The sequence below is a fragment of the Ovis aries genome, chromosome 1 (assembly GCF_016772045.2).
Source record: "Ovis aries strain OAR_USU_Benz2616 breed Rambouillet chromosome 1, ARS-UI_Ramb_v3.0, whole genome shotgun sequence".
Classification (NCBI taxonomy): Eukaryota; Metazoa; Chordata; class Mammalia; order Artiodactyla; family Bovidae; genus Ovis; species Ovis aries.
The window spans coordinates 197,792,532-197,809,930 of NC_056054.1; the positions used below are offsets into that span (position 1 = coordinate 197,792,532).

The window sequence follows — 17,399 nt, forward strand, 5'->3', positions numbered from 1 at the left end:
CTTGTGATCCACATTGTCAAAGGCTTTAGTGTAGTCAATGAAGCAGAAGTAGATGTGCTTCGGAATTCCCTTGCTTTTCCTATGATCCAGTGGATGTAAAACCCTTGTAATTTCCTAAGTGAAAAGAGCATGAGGAGAATTTCTTATTGTAATATGTGTCTTTGACCCCAACCTTGACAAAGGGCTCCTTAGTTCAGTTCAGTTTAGTCGCTCAGTCATGGCTGACTCTTTGTGACCCCATGAATCACAGCACACCAGGCCTCCCTGCCCATCAACTCTTGGAGTTCAACCAAAGTCTTATCCATCGAGTCGGTGATGCCATCCAGCCATCTCATCCTCTGTCGTCCCCTTCTCCTCCTGCCCCCAATCCCTCCCAGCATCAGAGTCTTTTCCAATGAGTCAGCTCTTCCCTTGAGGTCCTTAGGCCATTGTAAATTTCTAAGTGACAGAAGCACTAGGAGTACGTTTTGTTCTAACATGATGACTCTAGATGGGTTCATGGGTGACTTCTGGGAAGGGATAATGGACAGTTATTGTTTAATGGGTACAAAGTTTCAGTTTTACAAGATGAAAAGTATTATGGAGATGGACGGTGGTGATGGTTACACACTGTTATGAATGTACTTTATACCATTGCACTGTATACTTAAAGATGGGTAGGGTGGCAAATTTTATGCCTTGTATTTTACCACATAGTTATTTTAAAGGTGAAGACATTTGATCCAAATTGTTTGCTGTGAGGATAAAGAGAAAGCAATGAATGTGAAAAATTTTCAGAGCAAAATTCAAAGTTCTCAGGCAAGAATATAGCTTAATTATCAAGAATAGTCAAGGTTATCATGAGTCTAGTCCTAGCTCTGATGTTTACTAGTTTCATAGTCTTGAGGAAGTTTCATGTTTTATGAGCACATCACCAGAATTCAGCCAAAATTTAGTTAATATGGCACACTCCACACAAGGCTAGTCATGCCACATGAACATCCTCTGTAAAAGTGAAGGCAATTTCTTAAATTTTGAAAAAAAATTAGAATTGTGATTAAGTAGGATTCCTTTAAAGTGGGTACACTGAAAAGGGTTTTGCATATATCAGATAATAATCAGAAGATAGTTTTAGAAGAAAACTAAACAGAACAATCAGAAGAAAAATTAATATAGAGTATTAATTTTTATCTTTTGAGAATATATATGTAAGACTGCACAATCTAATATAAAGAATCATATACCTACTGTACTAATGTCTGTAATTGCTAACTCACACAAGATAAATTCTAAATTTGCATATGGTATTGTATAGCATACATAATTATTGAATATTAAGATAAACCTAAATAATGAATGTTATTTGAAATTATTAAAATTCAAAATGATATAAATGATTCATAGTCATAATGATAATCCTTGCTTTCTTTTATAACACTGAATATTTATTTCAGCAAGACTTAATAGTGTAAGGGAAAGATATGACTTTACTTTCTTCAAAATAGAGAGCTATTTCAATACCATTTATTGAATATCATATCCCTACTGTTTTCAATGCCAGCTTTGCTACAAAGTAAATTATTTTATGTTTTAATATGAATAACATTGTGTTTTAGATGAGACTAAGGAAGGGTTATATAATAATTTTGGATAAACATGTCCTTGGTTTACCACAGATAGGTAATTTACTACAGTATTATTTGTGTGTGGCAATTCAAAACCTTTCCATTAGTCTGAAAATCTGCAGATTCGTCCAGACATGAATCTATGCTCCATGTATACAAACAATGTGTTACAAAAAATAAGCATATAAGATTGAAAACTATTACAGCTCCATGATCATAGTATGCTTGCGTAAGTCATTCAGTCATTTCATCTCTTGCATTACAGGTGGATTCCTCACCAGCTGAGACACCAGGGAAGCCCAATGTATATAAACTATGTGTTACATACAAGAACCATCTAAATTTGAAAGTTATTACAGCTCTATTCTGGAAGAAAAGTTATGACAAACCTAGATAGTATATTCAAAAGCAGAGACATTACTTTGCCGACTAAGGTCCGTCTAGTCAAGGCTATTGTTTTTCCAGTAGTCATGTATGGATGTGAGAGTTGGACTGTGAAGAAGGCTGAGCGCCAAAGAATTGATGCTTTTGAACTGTGGTGTTGGAGAAGACTCTTGAGAGTCCCTTGGACTGCAAGGAGATCCAACTAGTCCATTCTAAAGGAGATCAGCCCTGGGATTTCTTTGGAAGGAATGATGCTAAAGCTGAAACTCCAGTACTTTGGACACCTCATGGAAAGAGTTGACTCATTGGAAAAGACTTTGATGCTGGGAGGGATTGGAGGCAGGAGGAGAAGGGGATGACAGAGGACGAGATGGCTGGATGGCATCATTGACTAGATGGACGTGAGTCTGAGTGAACTCCGGGAGTCGGTGATGGACAGGGAGGCCTGGCGTGCTGCGATTCATGGGGTCACAGAGAGTCGGACACAGCTGAGAGACTGAATTGATTCATTCTCACAGGAGTATTAGGAAATATTTCTTAAAAAGTTATAACAACCTAAATGTTTACTATTAGAATTACTGAAAATGATATTTAAAGTCCATAAATTTTCTAATAGTCTGAGACCTGATATTTTCTTTAAAATTCTTACAATTTTTAAAATCATCCTAGAGAAAAAGTCAAGTTTTCTAAATTATTAATTCTCAAATAATTTTTATTAGAAAGTTTTCAAAAAGCATTGAATAAACAGAAGTGCATAGCACATTGCCCTTGTAGTCTCAAATCAAAATTTGAAAGAGAAAGTATTAGGACTTGGATATTTTCTACAAATCAGTAATTGTTTAAATATTTGGCTGAAGTGGGGTAAATAAAGATTACAGAAATCAGTGTGTCAGTAGAAATGAAAATATGAAAACAACAAAGTTAAAGGATGTCAACAAGTCAAAAGCAAATTAGTCCAAGTCTAGCCATGGTAATTCTTACTCATCATAGACATTTAATTACCTCTGAAGTGTGTAATGATGGTGTAAGAAACAGAGGCCAGATTACTAGGAAGACTTTTTGTGTGTAATAGTAAGACCAACACAAAGGAGTCCTAATAATAATGTTTTAAATGTTTTATATATGTTTGAGATTCTTTTTAGTTTCTTTTCTTCAGGTAAATATAATAGTGCCCTTCTCACCAAAAAAAAAAATGAAAGATCTTTAGGATAATGTTTCTTGATTGAACAACTACTGGGTACACAGTCTGTGAGCCAGTCTACTTGTTAGATACTTTAGAAGTGTTAAGCAGAACTCTGTAAATTATATAGAAACCCACATGCCCTAAATGAGCTGTCATGAAAAGGTAGGGACATCTGAAAAGGCAGGGTTAGGTCTAGCCTCAGGGACATCCATATTCAGGGTCTTTTAGGATTTCTTATCTCTTCTCTCTGCTTCTTCTGCCTACTGTCATTATTTCTTTAATGAGGAAAACACCACAAGATTCAGCTTATGGTTTCAGGTGGGTCTAAGCTTCCATTCTCCACAATCTTACAAATGAATAGAACAGAGCTTTTCCTTATTGGGGTCATTTTTAGAAAGTAGAAATGGCTTGTATTGGCCCAGTGTAGGTCTTGCACCAGCCCTGTCTGTGAACTAAGACATCAGGGTATGATGATTGGTCAATCTGTCTTGCCCACATTGGGACAAGAAAACTGCAATGATCAACACAAAACACATGAAGAAAGAATTGGTTCCCAAGGAAAGGATGTGCTATTATCAAAACAGAGGATGCCCACTACAATGGGGAAATGAGACATTGATAAAATGCAGTTCTGGGCTTCAAGACATTCACAGTTCAGCAATAAATATATAGTATATTTTCATTGCTATAAAAATATACAATAATACTGTGATATGTGTGCTATACCAAAGTTATATTCAAAGGCCTAATGGACAGTGACAAATTTTAGCCATACCAAATACAGTAGTTGATGGAAAAAGATTCTAAAAGAGATCATATTTGAGCTGGATCTTGAATAATGAAAGGGAGCTTAATAAGTGAAGAGTAACAGGACATTCATAGTGAAGCTGTTGAAAGAGATTTTTTAAAAATCGTGGAAAATAGAACTGTGCATTTAGAGGGCAGTAACTCTTTCAAGTATTGTTTAACAAAAGGACCAAGAAGATGAGAGGTGGAATGGGGGAGAATAATCAAAAAACAGGTTGACATCATATTGTAGAGGTATTTAAATATCATGTTGATAATTTCAGATATTGTTGGACCAGTCAGATACTCAACTAGTCAATCAGCTATATGTCAAATAAATGTTGGGCAAAGTATCCTAAGATGAGTAAATTGAGAAGCCCGCATGGCTGAGAGATTGACAATGGCACATCTGCTCCTTTGTTGAGCCACATTGGGCAGTTTACATGGTTTTCTATCAAGGGACAATTTTGTCTAGGTTTAGCTAATCTCTTCTCAGAAAAGGCTAAGTGACTTTGTATTGCTTTGTTGTTTTTCTTTAGTCACTAAGTCATGTATATGAACTCCTTATTGCCAAAGTCAGACTTAAATTGAAGAAAGTAGGGAAAACCATTAGACCATTCAGGTATGACTTAAATCCTTTATGATTATACAGTAGAAGTGACAAATAGATTCAAGGGATTAGATCTGATAGAGTGCCTGAAGAACTATAGATGGAGGTTCCTGACATCGTATAGGAGGCAGGGATTAAGACCATGCCCAAAGAAAAGAAATGCAAAAAAGGCAAAACAGTGGTATGAGGAGGACTTACAAATAGCTGTGAATAGAAGAGAAGCGAAAGGCAATGGAAAAAGGAAAGATATACCCATTTGAATGTAGAGTTCCAAAGAATAGCAAGGAGAGATAAGAAATCCTTCCTCGGTGATCAATGCAAAGAGATAGAGGAAAACAATACAATAGGAAAGTCTAAAGAATTAGTCAAGAAAATTAGAGATACCAAGGAAATATTTCATGCAGAGACGGGCACAATAAAGGACAGAAACGTTATGGACCTAACAGAAGCAGAAGATATTAACAAGAGGTGGCAAGAATACACAGAAGAACGGTACAAAAAAGATCTTCACGACCCAGATAATCAAGATGATGTTATCACCAACCTAAAGCCAGACATCTGGGAATGTGATATCAAGTGAGCCTTAGGAAGCGTCACTACAAACAAAGCTAGTGGGGGGTGATAGAATTCCAGTTGAGCTTTTTCATATCCTAAAAGATGATGCAGTGAAAGTGCTGCACTCAATTTACCAGCAAAAATGGAAAACTCAGCCGTGGCCACAGGACTGGAAAAGATCAATTTTCATTCCAATCCCAAAGAAAGGCAATGCCAAAGAATGCTCCAACCACCACACAATTGCACTTATCTCACAAGCTAGTCAAGTAATGCTCAAAATTCTCCAGGCCAGGCTTCAATAGTAGGTGAACTGTGAACTTCCAGATGCTCAAGCTGGATTTAAAAAGGCACGGGAACCAGTGCCAACCAAGAGGAGGGACTCATATGAAGCATAAGCACAAGGGAGTAAGAATTTGGGAAGCCACTGAAGAATCCTGCCTACTCATGTTTGTTAAACATTTCTGCAGAGAAACTGTGGTGGTTTGAAAAATGCTTCCTTAACCCAAGATATCCGTGTCATAATTCCTGAAACTTCTGAATGTTATCTTATTTTCAAAAAAGGACTCTGCAGTTACTATTAAATTAAGGATCTTAAAATGGGTATATTATCTGAGATTATCAGTGTGGGTCCTAAATGCAATCACATGCATCTTAATAAAAGAGAGATAGAGGGGGATTTGACACAGACAGAAGAGAAGGCATTGTAATTATGAAGGCAGAAACAGCACTGACCGAGTAATTCCTGCACACACCGGAAGCCAGAAGAGGCAGAGAGGCAAAGGAAGGACAGGCTTCTGGAGCACGCCTGCAGAGGGATGCCACTCTGCCAACACTTTGGTTTCAGCCCAGTGGAACTAATTTCTAAGATCTGGCCTCCAGAGTTGCAAGAGAGTACAGTTTTGTTCTTTTAAGCCACTGAGTTTGTGGTAATTTGTTACAGCAGCCATAAAAAATGAATGCCGAAGCCCGTGAACTGAAGATAAGACTGATATGCAGAAAGAGGCCAGCTCCATGAGGAAAGCAGGGCTGCCACTTTCAGTGGTAGAACCAGCCTTCTGTCAGCAATTTTACAAAAAAAATTATAATTTCAAGGAGGTCTAGCAAAGTCAGAAAAACATATATGTAAGAGGACAATTTAATATCTAAATTGTTAATATGGCTTTATCCTAAGTGTATATTCTGGCTTGAATATTAAAATAGAACCATCAGGATTAGCAAAAAAAAAAAAAAAACAAAAACCACTCTTTTAAACTATTTAACCATGATCTCAGCTTTTATAAGGTTTACTTTTAGGCTTTACAATATAAGTACCAGGACAACTTAGTGGTCCATGGATGTAATAAACACATAATTAAAGACACATATTTGGGGGTATGAGTTTTAGTTTTCTGGTTTTTTTTTTTTTTTTACTATTAGGAGTCTGAAGGTTATTTCCATAAAAACAAATGGGGAGCTATGGATTATGAACTTGTAATAAAATGTATTTTAAAAAATAAATTTTGGTGTTACTTTGGAAAGTAATGGTTAAAGAGAAGAAATGGAAAGCAGCAAGAAATTAAGAGGTTATTGAAGTAGATTATTCATACTAGGTCATTCAGATTGAATTGTGAATCAAGGTAGCATCATAGTCCTAACATTAATATAGTTAATAATATAATATTTAGCAACATACAAGATTACCAACTGTGTGGCAGTCTCTGACTTTGAATTAATCCTCATAATAATTATCTGGAGTAAATACTTTGTTGATTCCATTTCACAAAATTATCTATTCAACAAATATTATTGAGTATTTACTATTTGGAGAAGGCAATGGCACCCCACTCCAGTACTCTTGCCTGGAAAATCCTATGGATGGAGGAGCCTGGTAGGCTGCAGTCCATGAGGTTGCTAAGAGTCGGATACGACTAAGCGACTTCACTTTCACTTTTCACTTTCGTGCATTGGAGAAGGAAATGGCAACCCACTCCAGTGTTCTTGCCTGGAGAACCCCAGGGATGGGGGAGCCTGGTGGGCTGCCGTCTATGGGTCACACAGAGTAGGACACAACTGAAGTGACTTAGCAGTAGTTCATTAGGAACTCAAGAGGAGATTAAGAATAGGTTGAGGTCAAAGTCCTTTCCCAAGGACACACCACTTCTACATGTTAAGCTGGTATCACATACAGGTATGTCTGACACCTATTTCTGAAAAGCAGAAAGAAGAACAGAAGAAAAAAAAAAGAAGAAGAGTAAAATATGAAATAATTTAGCACTATTACAATAGCTTAAAACCAAGGATTGCTAGAAGGAGTTAATATAAGGAAAGCAACAGAGTCCAATAAATTCTAAAAGATGCTCACTGGAGGTCCCAAACTCTTCTCAAAGCAACAGCAACATTTCAAGGTCCATTTGATGTCCCAGAATTATAGCTTTGACTTATAATAATGGGCCACCAAAAAAAGAAAACCTATCACAATCAAATACAATAATTTTTTGTTCAACTTTTCCCAACCTTAGGTAATTTGATTTCCATTTACACAATTAGAAGTTAACCTGACTAGCTCTATAAAAATTAAGTAATTCAAATACCACTTTACTATAGAAAGTGGAATTTACAGTTGTATTCAGTTCAGTTCACTCGCTCAGTCGTGTCTGACTCTTTGTGACCCCATGAATCGCAGCACACCAGGCCTCCCAGTCCATCACCATCTCCCGGGGTTCACTCAGACTCACGTTCATTGAGTCCCTGATGCCATACAGCCATCTGACCCTCGGCCGTCCCCTTCTCCACCTGCCCCTAATCCCTCCCAGCATCAAAGTCTTTTCCAATGAGTCAACTCTTTCCATGAGGTGTCTGAAGTGCTGGAGTTTCAGCTTTAGCATCATTCCTTCCAAAGAAATCCCAGGGCTGATCTCCTTTAGAATGGACGAGTTGGATCTCCTTGCAGTCCAAGTGACTCTCAAGAGTCTTCTCCAACACCACAGTTCAAAAGCATCAATTCTTCGGTGCTCAGCCTTCTTCACAGTCCAATTCTCACATCCATACATGACCACAGGAAAAACCATAGCCTTGACTAGACGGACCTTAGTCAGCAAAGTAATGTCTCTGCTTTTGAATATACTATCTAGGTTGGTCATAACTTTTCTTCCAAGGAGTAAGTGTCTTTTAATTTCATGGCTGCAGTCACCATAAGCAGTGATTTTGGAGCCCAAAAAAATAAAGTCTGACACTGTTTTTACTGTTTCCCCATCTATTTCCCATGAAGTGATGGGACTGGATGCCATGATCTTTGCTTTCTGAATGTTGAGCTTTAAGACAACTTTTTCGCTCTCTTCTTTCACTTTCATCAAGAGGCTTTTAAGCTCCTCTTCAGTTTCTGCCATAAGGGTGGTGTCATCTGCATATCTAGGTTATTGATATTTCTCCCGGCAATCTTGATTCCAGCTTGTGTTTCCTCCAGCCCATCGTTTCTCATGATGTACTCTGCCTATAAGTATATTAAGCAGGGTGACAATATACAGCCTTGACGTACTCCTTTTGCTATTTGGAAGCAGTCCGTTGTTCCATGTCCACTTCTAACTGTTGCTTCCTGACCTGCATACAGATTTCTAAAGAGGCAGGTCAGGTGGTCTGGTATTCCTATCTCTCTCAGAATTTTCCACAGTTTATGATGATCCACACAGTGAAAGGCTTTGGCATAGTCAATAAAACAGAAATAGATGTTTTTCTGGAACTCTCTTGTTTTTTCCCATGATCCAGCGGATGTTGGCAATTGATATCTGGTTCCTCTGCCTTTTCTAAAACCAGCTTGAATGTCACGGAGTTCACAGTTCACATATTGCTGAAGCCTGGCTTGGAGAATTGTGAGCATTACTTTACTAGCATATGAGATGAGTGCAATTGTGCAGTAGTTTGAGCATTCTTTGGCATTGCCTTTCTTTGGAATTATAATGAAAACTGACCTTTTCCAGTCCTGTGGCCACTGCTGTGTTTTCCAAATTTGCTGGCATAATGAGTGCAGCACTTTCACAGCATCATCTTTCACAATTTGAAACAAATCAACTGGAGTTCCATCACCTCCACTAGCTTTGTTTGTAGTGATGCTTTCTAAGGCCCACTTGACTTCACATTCCAAGATGTCTGGCTCTAGATTAGTGATCACACCATCCTGACTATCTGGGTAGTGAAGATTTTTTTGTACAGTTCTTCCATGTATTCTTGCCACCTCTTCTTAATATCTTCTGCTTCTGTTAGGTCCATACCATTTCTGTCCTTTATCAAGCCCATCTTTGTATGAAATGTTCCCTTGGTATCTCTAATTTTCTTGAAGAGATCTCTATTCTTTCCCATTCTGTTATTTTCCTCTATTTATTAAACATTCTAAAATAGTGTTATAAATATTTTGAAAGCTGGAAATGACTTTGAATGATCATCTTATTCACCATACTTTCATCCTTCTATTTAGATATGTAGGAAAGATCTACATAAAAATGATTCCAATCCTGCATCCTGTTTCTGAAGTATTTCAGTACAATTGAATATAACATACTTATTGAGAATTTCTATGCTGGGTACAATGTTTAGAAGAAGAAAAATAATTCCCTCAGTAATTTTTCCTTATTCTTTAAAAAATTTTAATTATGCTTGACCAAAGCCTTTGACTGTGTGGATCACAATAAAGTGTGGAAAATTCTGAGAGAGATGGGAATACAGACCACCTGACCTGCCTCCTGAGAAATCTGTATGCAGGACAGGAAACAACAGTTAGAAGTGGACATGGAACAATAGACTGGTTCCAAATAGGAAAAGGAGTACGTCAAGATTGTATATTGTCACCCTGCTTATTTAACTTATATGTATAGTACATCATGAGAAACGCTGAACTGGAAGAAACACAAGCTGGAATCAAGATTGCCGGGAGAAATATCAATAACCTCAGATATGCAGATGACACCACCCTTATGGCAGAAAGCGAAGAGGAGCTAAAAAGCTTCTTGATGAAAGTGAAAGAGGAGAGTGAAAAAGTTGGCTTAAAGCTCAACATTCAGAAAACGATCATGGCATCCGGTCCCATCATTTTATGGGAAATAGATGGGGAAACAGTAAAAACGATGTCAGATTTTATTTTTTTGGGCTCCAAAATCACTGCAGATAGTGACTGCAGCCATGAAATTAAAAGACGCTTACACCTTGGAAGAAAAGTTATGACCAACCTAGATAGCATATTCAAACACAGAGAGATTACTTTGCCGACTAAAGCCCGTCTAGTCAAGGCTATAGTTTTCCAGTAGTCATATATGGATGTGAGAGTTGGACTGTGAAGAAGGCTGAGCGCTGAAGAATTGATGCTTTTGAACCGTGGTGTTGGAGAAGACTCTTGAGAGTCTCTTGGACTGCAAGTGGATCCAACCCGTCCATTCTGAAGGAGATCAACCCTGGGATTTCTTTGGAAGGAATGATGCTAAAGCTGAACCTCCAGTACTTTGGCCACTTCATGCGAAGAGTTGACTCATTGGAAAAGACTTTGATGCTGGGAGGGATTAGGGGCAGGAGGAGAAGGGGATGACAGAGGATGGGATGGCTGGATGGCATCAGGGACTCAATGGACGTGAGTCTGAGTGAACTCCAGGAGTTGGTGATGGACAGGGAGGCCTGGCGTGCTGCGATTCATGGGGTTGCAAAGAGTTGGACACGACTGAGCGACTGAACTGAACTTAGAAAGAAGCCATACTGAACTTCCTTCCCATTTTAAGTTGTCTTATTTTCCTTAAAAAAAAAAAAAAAAAAAAAAGCTCAGTTTCCCTCCAGCTTCACTTTCAGTCAAATAATGTTGAGTAAAGCGTGATCCAACTTATAATCACTATCAAATTAAGACCATTAGTTAGCTGTATGCCCTCAACTTAAGCAAAATGTTGAATGTGTGTAATTATTGGGATAATTCAAGTCAGTAAAAACATTTTGATGCACTTGTAAGCCTTTCTCTAACATTATTTATGTTTGAGAGATGATGGCCTGGTTTAACCTAATGCCTTTGAATATTTCCATCAAGAAAGAAAGCTTGGTCCCCAAAATCTCTATAACATGAAGGCCAGTTTACTTCACCCTGGCATCAAATATCACCTTTCACTTTAGATAGCAGCTGACAGGTGATATAGTCTTAGGTATTTGTGATTTATTTGACTATTTGTATTAATTGTGTGTATAGAGTATTTCATGATTATTATTTCATTTTCCCTTTATTTTATACCAATTTCTCCCTAGCAATAGATAGTCTTCAGCCCAGGATCCACTAATGCGTGTTTTTCACTTAAAAACAAACAAACAAAAAACCTAAGAAGCAATATTAATAATAACAATATAAAAAGTTCCTTTAATTAATCTAATTTTTATAATGTCAGTCACTGTAAAATTTTGCTTTAAGTTCACTGGTTCATTTAAGCTGGATCACAGCAAACTGTGGAAAATTCTGAAAGAGATGGGAATACCAGACCACTGGACCTCCCTTTTCAGAAACCTATATGCAGGTCAGGAAGCAACTGTTAGAACCGGACATGGAACAACAGACTGGTTCCAAACAGGAAAAGTAGTACGTCCAGGCTGTATATTGTCACCCTGCTTATTTAAATTCTATGCAGAGTACATCATGAGAAACACTAGGCTGGAAGAAGCAAAAACTGGAATCAAGATTGCCAGGAGAAATATCAATAACCTCAGATATGCAGATGACACCACCCTTATGGCAGAAAGTGAAGAGGAACTAAAAGCCTCTTGATGAAAGTGAAAGAGAGTGAAAAAGTAGGCTTAAAGCTCAACATTCAGAAAACGAAGATCATGGCATCCGGTCCCATCACTTCATGGGAAATAGATGGGGAAACAGTGGAAACAGTGTCAGACTTTATTTTTTTAGGCTCCAAAATCACTGCAGATAGTGACTGCAGCCACGAAATTAAAAGACGCTTACTCCTTGGAAGGAAAGTTATGACCAACCTAGATAGCATATTCAAAAGCAGAGATATTACTTGGCCAACAAATGTCTGTCTAGTCAAGGCTATGGTTTTTCCTGTGGTCATGTATGGATGTGAGAGTTGGACTGTGAAGAAAGCTGAGCACCGAAGAATTGATGCTTTTGAACTGTGGTGTTGGAGAAGACTCTTGAGAGTCCCTTGGACTGCAAGGAGATCCAACCAGTCCATCCTAAAGGATATCAGTCCTGGGTGTTCATTGGAAGGACTGATGCTGAGGCTGAAACTCCAATACTTTGGCCACCTCTTGCAAAGAGCTGACTCATTGGAAAAGACCCTGATGCTGGGAGGGATTAGGGGCAGGAGGAGAAGGGGGCGACAGAGGATGAGATGGCTGAATGGCATCACCAACTCGATGGACATGAGTCTGAGTGAACCCCGGGAGATGGTGATGGACAGGGAGGCCTGGTGTGCTACAATTCATGGGGTCTCAAAGAGTCAGATGCAACTGAGTGACTGAAATGAAATGAACTGAACTGAAGATCCTATGGAATATATTCTATTTTACATGTTTGAAAACTGAGACTCTGGATATTGTGATAATCTGGCTCCTTCAGAAACAGTTGACAAGATGGGATAAACTGTACAACAAATGTGTTAAAGGAAACATGTGTGAAAGAAAATATGAAGAGATCTGGATGAGGTGGGGAGAGAAACCAGAGTACAGTACAAGTCTGACCCAGGATGAAGGGAAGAGGCGGAGGAGGTTAAGACTGCCCATAGTCTGGGAAGTTTTGGCAATACTGTTGGGACTTCTTGAGTCAAAGTCATAGGGGACAATGGGCCAGCCTGTTTTCTCACCATTCTCGGTCACTGACCTGAGTAGCTCATGGAGGGAATGGCCTCAACCCTAACACAGTAAAGGATTTCAAAGTCAACAGCCAATTATCCTTCCTGTGGTTGGAGAGGTATGTTCTCATGGTTGCCATAGCTAGTTAAGCGGTGAAGCTAAAACTCAACACTGTATATCCCTGACTCCAGATACCATCTCCTTTAATATTAAGCTTACTTTTCATAGTCTCTCAATTTTGGCAATAGTCTTTTCAACATTTAAATTCAGAATTAGCAGTTCTTTGAAGATAACCTTTGCCATTTTTTTCTTTTTTAACCATGAATAAATTATTTTCAATATCCTTAAGATGGTAAGTAATTTAATAATGCAACCCAACATCTATAATGAAGTTTATATGTCATCATAAATTATGTTTTTTAAACTCCAAGCACTAATATCATGTACAAAAGTTTTATCATTTTACCCCAGAGTTTCAGTCAATTTAGCAGGCTTTATATAGGGAAAAAAATCAATCATGTCTCAAAACCATGTGCATTTCTAAACCAAATCTGCAGATATTCCTACTGGATTCTTAGAACCTTCATGAAATGTTAGGATGTAGTCAGATGTGGGAGATGACAAACTTCTTTTTTCCAGGCCCTTTTCTGACTCACCCATCAATACCTCATTATCCTACAGCTTGTTCAACTAGGTCATCCCCTTAAAAGATCGGTAAATCAGTTCACTATGACAAACCTAGACAGAGACATCACTTTGCCAACAAAGGTCCATATAGTCAAAGCTATGATTTTTCCAGTAGTCATGTATGAATGTGAGAATTGGACAATAAAGAAGGATAAGTGCTGAAAAATTGCTTTCAAACTTTGGAAGACTCTTTAGAGTCCCTTGGACTGCAAGGAGATCAAACCAGTCCATCCTAAAGGAAATCAGCCCTGAGTATACATTGGAAGGACTGATGCTGAAGCTGAAACTCCAATACTTTGGCCACCTCATGAGAAGAACTGACTCCTTAGAAAAGACCCTGAAGCTGGGAAAGATTGAAGGCAGGAGGGGAAGGAAATGACAGAGGATGAGATGGCTGGATGGCATCACCGACTCAATGGACATGAGTCTGAGCAGACTCTGGGAGATAGTGAAGGAGAGGGAATCCTGGCATTGTGCAGTCCATGGGGCTGCAAAGAGTTGGACATGACTAAGTGCCTGAACAACAACAAATTGTTGTATACCAAACCACTCCAAAACGCAGTGCATTTAACACCATACCCTCATTTTTTCTAACTTCTATGCTTATGAGTTGACTGAACTGATTGAGGCTAATCTAGGCTGGACTTACTTAAACTCTTGAAGCATAGCCAGGGGAACCTTGTTCTAGGCTGGGCTTGACCAGGCACAGCAGGGGCAGCAATATTTTATACATCTCTTAACCTTCCTCCTGGGTCTAGTCTAGCCATGTCTTCCTCATGGTGATGGCAGAAGTACAAGAGTCTAAGAAGAGATACTCAGGGCTCCTTGAGGTCTGCATTCAGAACTGACACACTGACACTTCTACTGTATGTTGTTGACCAAAGCAAGTCATATAGTAAAATCCTATGAAAGTTAAGGATTGAGAAACTATACTATGTATCAGTTGTGGTGAAACACACACACACACTAAAGTCACAAAGCCAAAGAGGTAGACTTTGGAAAAAATAAAATTTTGGCATCACTGATAAAAAAATACCATAATTGGGAGGCTTACTTTACTATTTGATTTCATCTGTTTGAAATTAATTTGATGAATATTTGTTGGCACAACTTGGTACAAGACACTTTTCTTGGCAATTGGCGAACAGCTTTCAATGTAATAGGGAAAGCACATAAGAAAACATATTTCCAATCATATCTCTAACCACTTCTTCTTCATGAGTCTGTACATAAAATTAAAATAACTTCGGGCCTTCCTTTTTCCTAATTCTGTTCTCTCTCCCTGGGTGACAGCTTCTATTCCATAGCTTTAAATAAAACTAAATAAATAAATCAGATTGTCACTTCCAAAGATACACACACACATACACATACATGCAAACATACATACATTCAAGGTTTCCCACTGACCTTGGAATCCCAGCCTAATGCCCTACTACCCTCATTCACTCCCTAGGTTCTCTTTGCTCTAGCTACACTGGTCTTTTTTTCTGTTCCTCACAAAATACAAGAATACAACTGCCTCTAGGCTTTTGTGCACTGAGCTCCATGAAGTGAGCTCCTCGTACCAGGCAGGTCTCAGTTCAAATGTCATCTCCTCAGAGAAATCTACTTATACCATCCAAACTAAAGAAGGCACTCTCTACCAATCATTCATTTATGTATCACCCATTTTTATTGTCTACACAGAACTTTTTTCTGTTTGAAGTTGTCTTATTTTTGTTGTCTAACATCTGACTTCCCCACTAAGAATGGCATTTGTAATACGCTAGAGAAAAGACAGTCTCTTCAACAAGCAATGCTGGGAAAACTGGACAGCCACATGTAAAATAATGAGATAAGAACATTCCTTCACAACATATACAAAGATAAACTCAAAATGCTTTAAAGAAAATCACTAGATAGAACACTCTTTCATATAAACTGTAGCAGTATTTTCTTAGGTCAGCCTCTTAAGGCAAAAGACATAAAAGGAAAAATAAACAAGTGGGACTTAAGTAAACTGAAAAGCTTTTGAACGACAAAATAAACCATCAACAAAACAAAAGGACAACCTCTAAATGAAAGAAAATGCTTGCAAATGATGAGAGACATTGGGTTAATGTCTAAAATATGCAAACAGCTCATACAACTCAGTATCAAAAAACCAAACAGTCCAATCAAAAAATGGCAGAGACTTTATGAATAAACATCTTTCCAAAGAAGACATACAGATGGTTAACAGACAAATGAAAAGATGCTCAACATCACTAATTATTAGGAAATGCAAATAAAACCACCGTAAGGTATTACCTCATACCTATCAAGATAGTAGCAGTAGTGTAGTGAAGTCGCTCAGTCGTGTCTGGCTCTTGAACCTCATGGACTGTAACCGACCAGGCTCCCCCATCCATGGGATTTTCCAGGCAAGAATACTAGAGTGGGTTGCCATTACCTGTCAAGATGGTATCCTCACAAAGTCTGTAACTAATGAATGTTAGAGAAGACATGGAGAAAAGGAAACCCTCCTACACAGCTCATGGGAATGTAAATTAGTTCAGCCACTATGGAAAACAGTATGGAGTTTCCTTAAAAAACTAAAAATAGAGTTATATTATCCAGTAATCCTAGTCCTGAGCATATATCTGGAAAAGATGAAAATTCTAATTCAAAATTATACATGCTCTCCAATGTTTCATAGCAGCCCTATTTGTAATAACCAAGACAAGGAAGTAACATAATTACTGATCAACCAATGAATAGATAGAGAAGATGTAGCATTTATATACAATGGAATACCACTCAGTCATAAAAAGAAACAAAATATTGCCTTTTGCAGCAATATGGATGGACCTAGAGAATATTATGTTTAGTGAAATGTCAGACAAAGAAAAATACTATATGATATCAGTTATAAGTGGAATCTAAAAATATATATATGCAAAACAGACACACAGATATAGAAAACAATTTTGGGTTTATCAAAGAGGAGGAGGAAGAGGGGAGAGGCAAATTACTATACATAAAATAAATAAGCAACAATGATGTTCTATAAAGCACAGGGAATTTTACCCATTATCTTGTAATTACCTATGATGGAGCATACTCTACAAAAGTACTGAACCACTATGTTATACAGATGAAACTATAACAGCATATTATAAATCAACTATATTTCAATTTTTAAAAATGGCATCTCCACTACAGCAGGAAGTTTGCCTTTCCATTTACAGCTATGTCCTTCCTTCGTGCCTATGTTGGAACCTGCCACAATATAGGCACTCATAATTAAATAATGAATGATGATTAATTCAATTTTCTGATGTTCTAGCCCAAACCTTTCTCTTGAGTGCCAGACTATCATATCTATTTCCAATTAGATTCTTCATTGGGTACACCAAACTAAGCCCTGACAACCAAGAATGTCTTCCCTTTCTCCCCAGAACTGCTCTAGGCCCAGTGTCCTCTACCGCTATAAATGGTAGAACCTCCACCCAGTTCCTCAGATTAGCAACCTGGGAGTTTTTCATAACTTCTCTCTCATTTACTATTCCTATCAAGATTATTAACAAATACTATAGATTTTATTTTTTCAATATTTACCAGGACCATGCACATTTTCTATCCTTACTACCAACACCATCATCTCTCTGCAATGTTTGCCTAACTGGTCTCCCTGCCTTGGCTACACATTAGTTTTTTTTTTTTTGCTTATCAAAATCACATCAATATTCCAGGAGACCTTTCTTAACAGAGAGGAAAATAATCAGTCTTGCATAATATACTGTTAATAATGAAATTCATTTACCTAATTAAA

At 37.9% G+C, this 17,399-nt stretch overlaps 1 protein-coding gene across 7 annotated transcripts in view; it reads right to left on the minus strand.

Moving 5' to 3' along the window:
* CLDN16 (claudin 16) overlaps positions 1 to 17,399 on the minus strand; it is a 127,839-nt gene that overhangs the window by 68,279 nt on the left and 42,161 nt on the right. The window lies entirely within an intron of this gene.